Here is a 10592-nt window from a genome sequence, read left to right on the forward strand (position 1 = left end):
CCAGATTATGAAATCAAAGGACAAATCCTACACATGGTAACTAATCAATGCCAATTTAGTGGTGCACCGAAGGAAGATCCAAATGAACATCTTCATACTTTTAATAGGATATGTACTCTATTTAAAATAAGAGAAGTGGAGGATGAACAGATATATCTCATGTTATTTCCCTGGACTTTAAAGGGAGAAGCCAAAGATTGGTTAGAATCGTTACCTGAAGGAGCGATTGATACATGGGACGTTTTAGTTGAAAAATTTCTTAAACAATTCTTTCCGGCATCTAAAGCCGTGAGACTTCAAGGAGAAATTGTTACGTTCACACAGAAGCCAAATGAAACTCTATATGAAGCATGGACAAGATTTGGAAAGTTATTAAGAGGATGTCCGCAACATGGTTTAGACACTTGTCAAATAGTACAAATATTCTACCAAGGATGCGACATCACTACAAGAAAAGACATCGATATAGCAGCTGGTGGTTCCATTATGAAGAAAACAGCAACTGATGCTTACAAAATTATTGATAACACTGCTTCCCACTCACATGAGTGGCACCAAGAAAAAGATATCGTTAGATCATCTAAAGCTGCTAGAGCCGATTCTAGCGATGACTTAGATTCCATTTCTGCAAAGATAGATGCTGTCGAGAGACGAATGGAAAAGATGACTAAAGATATTCACTCAATACGAATTAGTTGTGAGTAGTGTGGAGGACCACATTTGACAAAAGATTGTCCCAGTATTGAACTAACAATGGAACAAAGAGAGAATGTTTTATACATAAACCAAAGGCCTGGAAATAATTATCAGAATAATTATCAACTGCCAAGACCAATCTACAATCAAAACCAGAACTATAACCGAAATGTTCCATACAACAACCAACAAGGTCCAAGTAATCAACAAGTATCCAATAATACTTACAATCAGCAAAGACCTAATTTTCAAAACATACCACCACAACCTGATGATAAAAAGCCAAATTTAGAAGACATGATGTCAAAGCTAGTTGAATCTCAAACTCAATTTTTCACATCTCAGAAACAAACCAATGAACAAAATGCTCAAGCATTTAGAAATCAACAAGCTTCTATTCAAAATATGGAACAAGAAGTAAGTAACCTAGCAAGGTTGATAGGTGAAAGAAAACCGGGAAGTCTACCTAGTGCTACAAATGCTAATCCCCGGAATGAAACAGCTAAAGCCATTACCACAAGAAGTGGTATTACACTTAAACCACCTGAAATACCTGTAATTTCTGATGATGCTATTCCTACTTCACAAGAACCACAGTCTGAACAAGATAAGGAAACAGAACCGGTAGTTGAAAAGGTTAATGAAGATAACACAGTTAAGGCTAAACCTTATGTTAAACCATACCAACCACCACTTCCTTACCCAAGTAAAATGAGAAAAGAGAGACTTGAAGCCGAACAATCCAAATTCTTGGATATGTTTAAACAGATTAATGTAAATCTTCCTTTCATTGATGTGATTTCAGGAATGCCTAGATATGCTAAATTTCTGAAAGATCTAATCACAAATAGAAAGAAAATGGAAGAACTCTCGGCTGTACTATGAATGCTAATTGTTCTGCAGTGCTGTTGAATAAGATACCAGAAAAATTATCAGATCCAGGAAGTTTTACAATTCCATGTTTTCTGGGTAGTCTTAGTTCAATAGAAGCATTGGCAGACTTAGGTGCTAGTATAAATCTAATGCCGTATTCACTATACACTAAACTAGACCTTGGAGAATTGAAACCAACAAGAATAAGCATACAACTAGCCGATCGATCAGTAAAATATCCTAGAGGGATAATGGAGAACATGCTAGTTAAAGTTGGTACTTTAGTATTTCCAGTAGATTTTGTTATTTTGGACATGGAAGAAGATTCTCGAGTTCCTCTCATATTAGGAAGACCATTCTTAAACACGGCTAAAGTAATAATAGACGTGTTTGGTAAGAAACTGACCCTAAGTATAGAGGACGAGAGTGTTACCTTTTCAGTGGATAGAGCCATGCAACAACCGCAATCTACAGATGATACATGTTATTATATTCAAACTATAGAATCACATGCAGAATTGTTAGAAGAATTTCCAGAATTACAAGGAACAGGAGAATGTTCTTTAGGAGAAGGAACTGAATCAATTGATGAAACTGAAATGTTAGCTACACTTATGGCTAATGGATATGAACCAACAACAGAAGAAATTCAAATGCTAAAAGAGGAAGACAGATATCGATATAAATCATCGATAGAAGAACCACCGACATTAGAGTTAAAGCCACTTCCAAACCATTTGGAATATGCTTATTTACATGGTGAATCTGAATTACCTGTAATAATATCGTCTTCTCTTACTGAAAATGAAAAATCTCAACTCATTTCTGTGCTAAAAGCTCATAAACCAGCTATTGCATGGAAAATTCATGATATTAAAGGAATAAGTCCTTCGTATTGCACACATAAAATCCTTATGGAAGAAGGTCATAAAACGTATGTGCAATGCCAACGAAGACTAAATTCTAATATGCAAGATATTGTTAAGAAAGAAATTATTAAACTGCTAGATGCAGGTTTAATTTATCCAATTTCTGATAGTCCATGGGTAAGCCCAGTTCAATGCGTGCCTAAGAAGGGTGGCATGACTGTCATCACGAATGAGAAAAATGAGCTTATTCCTACTAGGACTATAACAGGATGGTGTGTTTGTATAGATTATAGAAAATTAAATGACGCCACTAGAAAAGATCATTTTCCCTTACCTTTCATTGATCAAATGTTGAAAAGATTAGCCGGAAATAGTTACTATTGTTTTCTTGATGGCTTTTCCGGATATTTTCAAATTCCAATAACACCCGAGGACCAAGAGAAAACCACGTTCACGTGCCCTTATGGTAATTTTGCTTACAAACGCATGCCATTTGGACTTTGCAACGCCCCTACAATCTTTCAAAGGTGCATGATGGCGATCTTTCACGACATGATAGAAGAATGCATGGAAGTTTTCATGGATGACTTTTCAGTCTTCGGTGATACATTTGAAACATGTCTAGTTAATCTTGAACGAATGCTTTTTAGATGCGAACAATCAAATCTAGTACTTAATTGGGAGAAATGCCATTTCATGGTTAAAGAAGGCATCGTTCTTGGTCATAAAATTTCAAAGGAAGGAATTGAAGTGGATAGAGCTAAAGTAGATGTAATTGCTAAACTTCCACATCCCACCAATGTTAGAGGAGTTAGGATTTTTCTAGGGCATGCCGGTTTTTATCGACGTTTCATAAAAGATTTTTCTAAAATTGCCACTCCTATGAATAAACTCCTAGAAAAGGATGATCCATTCATCTTTTCAGATGAATGTATCAAATCTTTTAATATTCTTAAAGAAAAACTCACTAATGCACCGATCATGATACCACCAAATTGGAATCTACCGTTTGAACTTATGTGCGATGCAAGTGATTTTGCAATGGGAGCCGTTTTAGGACAAAGGATTGAAAAACGATTTCAACCTATTTATTATGCTAGTAAGACGTTACAAGGAGCATAAACAAATTACACAACTACTGAAAAAGAACTCCTTGCTATTGTCTTTGCTTTTGACAAATTTCGTTCATATCTCGTTCTAGCTAAACCGGTGGCCTATACCGACCATTCTGCACTTAGATACCTATTTTTGAAACAAGATGCCAAACCACGATTAATCCGTTGGATCTTACTCTTACAAGAGTTTGATATTGAAATCCGAGATAAAAAGAGAGCGGAAAATCTCGCCGCTGATCATCTTTCTCGTCTAGAAAATCCCGAATTAGAAGTTCTAAATGAATCGGCCATACAAGACAACTTTCCTGATGAATATCTATTGAAGATAGATTATAATGAAATTCCATGGTTTGCAGACTTTGCAAACTACTTAGTATGTGAATTCCTTGAAAAAGGATTGTCGTACCAAAAACGAAAGAAATTCTTTAGTGATATAAAACACTATTTCTGGGACGATCCACATTTGTTTAAAAGTTGTCCTGATGGAATAATACGCCGATGTGTATTCGGAAATGAAGCTAGTAAAATCTTAAACCATTGTTACACAGGACCAACAGGAGGGCATTATGGGCCTCAACTAACAGCAAGAAAAGTTTACGATGCTGGATTATATTGGCCTACAATTTACAAAGACGCACACCTTCTTTGCAAATCCTGTGATGCATGTCAAAGGGCCGGAAAAATAAGTCAACGTGATGAAATGCCACAAAATGTCATTCAAGTATGTGAAGTATTTGACATTTGGGGTATTGACTTTATGGGTCCATTTCCAAAATCTTATAATAATCTCTACATTCTCGTTGCCATTGATTATGTATCTAAATGGGCGGAAGCACAAGCTCTCCCAACTAACAATGCACGAGTTGTAGTCAACTTTTTAAAACGTCTTTTTGCTAGGTTTGGAACACCGAAAGCTTTAATAAGTGATAGGGGTACTCATTTTTGTAATAATCAACTTGAGAAAGTTCTCAAAAGATATGGAGTAACTCATAAAATCTCCACCGCTTATCATCCATAAACAAGTGGACAAGTTGAAAATACCAACCGAGCTTTAAAACGTATTCTAGAGAAAACCGTAGGATCAAATTCGAAGGAATGGTCCATTAAATTGGAGGATGCACTCTGGGCTTTTAGAACAGCCTACAAAACTCCAATTGGAACCACACCTTTTAAACTCGTTTATGGAAAAGCATGTCATCTTCCAGTAGAAATTGAACACAAAGCATTTTGGGCTTTGAAGACATGTAATCTTGATTTACATGAAGCCGGACGTCTACGATTAAGTCAACTAAACGAATTAGAAGAATTAAGACATGAAGCATACGAAAATTCGTTAATCTATAAGGAAAGAACGAAGAAATGGCATGATAAAAGAATCAGAAGTTCAAAAGAATTTAAAGAAGGAGACAGAGTTCTTCTTTTCAATTCACGATTCAAGCTATTTCCTGGAATATTGAAATCAAGATGGTCGGGACCATTCATAGTCAAAAGAGTTTTTCCGTACGGAACGGTAGAGTTAATAAATTCAAATGGGATTGAATTTAAAGTTAATGGTCACAGAGTTAAACATTACATAGATAGTCCAATGGAAGTTGACAATGAAGTTAATCACAATTTCAACACCACATCTAACTAAGTGTGGGGAGGTTCGAATCTTTTTAGGGTAATATGTATTTCTGTTAGAGTTAGATGTTCTGTTTTCGTGTAGTTCTCGAAAATGGAGTCCGAATGGTCTTTCCCTAGCAGACCCTAAAGAACTAGTCTTCTCCCCCCATTCTGAATTTTTATTTTTTTTAGGTTTTACGAGATGAAGACTTCCTGTGAACTAAACCATGGTCTAATGCTACACGCTTTGATCACTAAACGTAATAATGACACCCTTCCAAGTGAAATAGTATCATTAATCAGAGGTAAATTGGACGGAGTAAGAAAAGAATCCAGGAACGAAAATAATAAGTTACAATTTGGTAAAGGAAAATCAAAATCCGCAGCGAAAAGAAGAGCACGATACCTTGAAAGATGTCACAAATGCGGAAAATGGTCACACGAAGGTAAATGTTCAAATAATCAAACCTATTCAAATACCGAATTTGTTACGCTATGCAGAGATGGACCATTCATATGTTTAGAAGAAAAAACGTTGAATGCTCGAGGTTACACCTATGTAGCTATGGAAAACCAATTAGTCCGACTATCTTATGAGTAGGCTAAAGCAGGTCACTAAGAAATCTATCTCACAGGTAAGCATGTACAGTTTTTATTTTTATTATTTTTATTTTTAACCTTTTGATAATAAACGTTAAATCGTTCGCTATAAAGTATTAAATTGGTATTTAATAAAATTAGGTTTTACGATCGAAATTATTGATATCATACAAAAATTTACTACATCACTGCGAAATTTATCATTTATTCTTAAGGTATAAATATCTTTAATCAATCAACCCAAAATATTTCAAAAATTCGTCATGAGTTAAACTAGGTTATGTAACCGAAATTACTTTACCGAAAAGAGGGGCGTATGTTTTTGATAATATTTGATTGATTAAAGTGGGATAAAAGACCAAAAAGATTTTTAATTTTATTTTTACTTTGTTATTAAAATTAATATTAAAATAATATTGTAAACTTTTTAAAATTAATATATTTAAAATTGTAAATATTTGAAAATTTTATATTTTTAATATAAGTTTGTATGTATAAAAACAAAAATATAATAAAAGTTTGGTGTGACTTTTCAATTTTTATAATATGAATTTTTAATTTTATGCATTTTAAATTTAAGTTTGGTGTGAATTTAAAAACAAATATATACTTTATTTCACTAAGATAAAAATATGATTTTTAAAATTCGTCGTGAGTTGAAGACTAGGTCATTGAACCGAAATTGCTCTACCCAAGGGAGGGACGAGAATTTTTATTATCATTATTTTTAGTCTTATTGAATTAAAGTATGTCAAAAACATTAATAAAAAAAAACCATTTATCATTCAACAAACAAACGCCAATATGTTTGGAAACCTTGGTAAAATTTAATCGTTTTTCTATGCTAATCACCCTCAATAATTTAAATTGTTACTGATTTCTTGCAAATGAGGGCATTGTAAGATCTTAAGTATGGGAAGGGGTTAAATTCTTTCGAATTTTTAAAATTTTATACTTATACACTTGGTTACCATTAAAAATACTAGTACAGCAGTAGTTGTATTAGAATCTAGTGCTCTCTGATAATAAAGAACAGCCCTAGTCTTATATACTGACTACCCAATTCTAGTAAAAATTTTCAAAATTTTCAATTAAATGAACTCAAAATAATGTTTATACATATTTATGAACGATAAAACTAGGTGTTAACACCGAAATTATTGTTACCTTGGAAAGGGCATAAATTGAGAAACAAACTAAATTGTTAAGAATTCATTTAAAATGGAATAGAGGACAATAAAAAGGCAAATAAAAGAAAATAAAAGCCAAGTGTGGGAAAATTTACCAAGTTATTTAAAACATATATCACATATTTTTTTACAAATAACTGAAGATGCGTTTGCTTTGGACTAAACTAAAAAGTTTTACCCGATTTACTGTAAGAAAGATGGATCTACACGATGAATCAATTCCATCATTAAAAGGAAGTAAAGTCTTCCGAAAAAGACACGCGCTTCTTGATTTAGGTCATGAAGTTGTCGTCCAGATCAGCTGTAGGTTGAAGAAAAATCTAGAAAAGTCATCACTAAAATCAGCAGGAAATCCACGGACCTCGGCATCAAACAGGGTCGCCAAGTGGTCAGACTTATCCTAACCATGAGAGGATCTGTCTTGTAAAATGGGGAGGACGCTGTGCAAATTAGCTTGATAAGACTAATGAATCAGATCCCCAGAAAGGATAATCTCCTTAAAAGATTAAAAATCAGCTTTTAAGACTGATATTACTCAATCCTAGAGATTGACCTTATAGATTGAGAATTACAAACTCATGGAATTCGATGATATCTAAACTATAGCTTGAACGAGAAAATATTTTGATCAAAATTACAAACCGATTTGTTTTCTGAAAACCCTATTTTCAATGCGTTCATTACCATTGAACGTAAAATCCTAGGAATTCACCTGGAATTCATTAGGTCACCTGAACCAAATCGGGTGTCAACCGTAAGAACGGTGGTTGCATAGTATGGTCGAAGACATGACCTTGTGCCAGACCAAAAAATTATAAGGGTGAGCTTTACTATTGCTCCTACCAAGGATAGTAATTGCATCCGACACGTTATAGACCATAATTAAAAGCATGTCAGGGGACATTGCCTTAACAGTTGCTTGTTCAACGCTTTCTTTTACAACCGGATGGTAGTTTACCGAAAGGTAATATACGGAGCAAGTATACTGGACGTGTTGCTTTTCTAATACACGGTTAGCAAGTAGGTGACACAAAACCGCAAGTTTTGAGCTAAAATTTTCAAATATGAAACCCACCAAACCCACAAAAAGATTTTGCAAACACCGGTGAAGGGTTATCCCAGAAAACTTATCTAGGGTAAAAGCTAGATTTAATTTTCAAAATATCAAATATTTTCATAAAGATCCAATTTCATAAAGGATCTAAATTTTCATAGTCATGTGGGACTGTAAACCACATCGTTACTACCATTGTTTATACCGCCGTATAGAAATCACTGATGTACAAAGTGTGAAGAATAAAGAAGTGATTCTAGTATTTTTATTTCAAGACTATATTGCTTGAGGACAAGCAATGCTCAAGTGTGGGAATATTGGATAATGCTAAAAATGAACATATATTTCATAGCATTATCCCTCAAGAAATACAAGCTTTTAGTTGCAACTGTTCTATTTACAAGTGATATTCGTTTAAATAATAAAAGATGAAGACAAAAGACAGATTCGACGAATTGAAGACGCAAACGACCAAAAAGCTCAAAAGTACAAAGTACAATCAAAGTGGTTCCCATTATTGATAAGAAATGTCTCAAAATTACAAGAGTACAAGACGCAAAACGCAAAGTACAAGATATTAAATTATACGCAAGGACGTTCAAAAATCCGGAACTGGGACCAAAGTCAACTCTCAATGCTCGACGTAACGGACTAAAAAGTACAAGTCAACTATGCACATAAATATAATATAATATTTAAATAATTCTTATAATTATTTATATATTATATTTATTTATTAAAACGTCGACAAGCAAAGAAACAAAAATATGTGAGCTGCTACCTACCACCATGCGATCGCATGGCCTGGAGGCACAAAAGCCATGCGATCGCATGGCCCTGAAATCCAGGCCTGGTCTTATAAAGGTCGCGAGTTTTGGACGAAATTTACACATCTTTTTCTTTCCTTTTCTCTGAACGTAATAATATATATATATATATATATATATATATATATATATATATATATATATATATATATATATATATATATATATATATATATATATATTATAATTTTAATTTTAATTTTAATTTTAAATTCTAATAATAAGGGTATGTTAGCGAATGTTGTAAGGGTGTAAGTCGAAATTCTGTTCGTGTAACGCTACGCTATTTTAAATCACTGTAAGTTATGGTTAATGTTATTTTTAAATTAATGTCTCGTAGCTAAGTTATTATTATGCTTATTTAAGACGAAGTAATCATGATGTTAGGCTGAAAATATTAAGATTGGGTAATTGGGTTTTGTACCATAATTGGGGTTTGGACAAAAGAACGACACTTGTGGAAATTAGACTATGGGCTATTAATGGGTTTTATATTAACTAAACGATACCTCGTTAAATTAATATATAGACTTATAATTTGACGTATTTATATATAACCACATACGCTTGACTGGGTACGCTGGGCGGGATATCTATAAATACCAATAATTGTTCATTTTACCGGACACGGAACTGGATTAATAGTTAGTAGACTTGTTGAAACAGGGGTGGATTACATTCAAGGGTAATTGGTGTAATTGTAAACAAAGTAGTAAAACCTTGGTTTACACGCAGTCGATAACCTGGTGTATTCATTAAACAAAGTATTAAAACCTTGTTACAATTCGAATCCCCAATTAGTTGGAATATTTGACTTCGGATATAAGGATAATTTGACGAGGACACTCGCACTTTATATTTATGACTGATGGACTGTTATGGACAAAAACCAGATGGACATATTGAATAATCCAGGACAAAGGACAATTAACCCATGGGAATAAACTAAAATCAACACGTCAAACATCATGATTACGGAAGTTTAAATAAGCATAATTCTTTTATTTTTATATTTAATTGCACTTCTAATTATCGCACTTTTATTTATTGTCATTGTATTTAATTGCACTTTTAATTATCGTACTTTTTAATTATCGCACTTTTATTTATCGCAATTTCATTATCGTTATTTATTTTACGCTTTAAATTAAGTCTTTTATTTATTTAATATTTTACATTAGGTTTTAACTACGACTAAAGTTTTAAAAATCGACAAACCGGTCATTAAACGGTAAAAACCCCCTTTTTATAATAATAATATTACTTATATATATATATTCGTATTTTTATAAATTAAAACTAATATAGCGTTAATCTTGTTTAAGTGTATCCCTGTGGAACGAACCGGACTTACTAAAAACTACACTGCTATACGATTAGGTACACTGCCTATAAGTGTTGTAGCAAGGTTTAGGTATATCCATTCTATAAATAAATAAATATTTTGTGTAAAATTGTATCATATTTAATAGTATTTCGTTATAAAAATAATACTATTTCCTAGTACACCTCGCACACATCATGGGCCCAATAGATCTATCTTTAGGATTCGAGTCAATTAGGGGGTCTGTTCCCTAATTCTTAGGCTACCAAGCTAAAAGGGCATATTCGGCGTCGATCATTCAACCATATAATGTAGTTTCGATTACTTGTGTCTATTTCGTAAAACATTTATATAAGCGCAAGTATTCTCAGTCCCACAAATATATATTGCAAAAGTATTTAAAAAGGGAATAATGAAACTCACCATACTGTATTTTGTA

At 33.2% G+C, this 10592-nt stretch overlaps 1 non-coding gene across 1 annotated transcript; it reads right to left on the reverse strand.

Moving 5' to 3' along the window:
- Nucleotides 1-291: 291 nt before the first annotated feature.
- On the reverse strand, nt 292-398 carry LOC139856705 (small nucleolar RNA R71). The gene has a single exon (XR_011762168.1). It is a non-coding gene; the product is annotated as a small nucleolar RNA R71 (small nucleolar RNA).
- Between the last annotated feature and the right edge of the window lie 10194 nt (nt 399-10592).

The sequence above is a fragment of the Rutidosis leptorrhynchoides genome, chromosome 6 (assembly GCF_046630445.1).
Source record: "Rutidosis leptorrhynchoides isolate AG116_Rl617_1_P2 chromosome 6, CSIRO_AGI_Rlap_v1, whole genome shotgun sequence".
Lineage (NCBI taxonomy): Eukaryota > Viridiplantae > Streptophyta > Magnoliopsida > Asterales > Asteraceae > Rutidosis > Rutidosis leptorrhynchoides.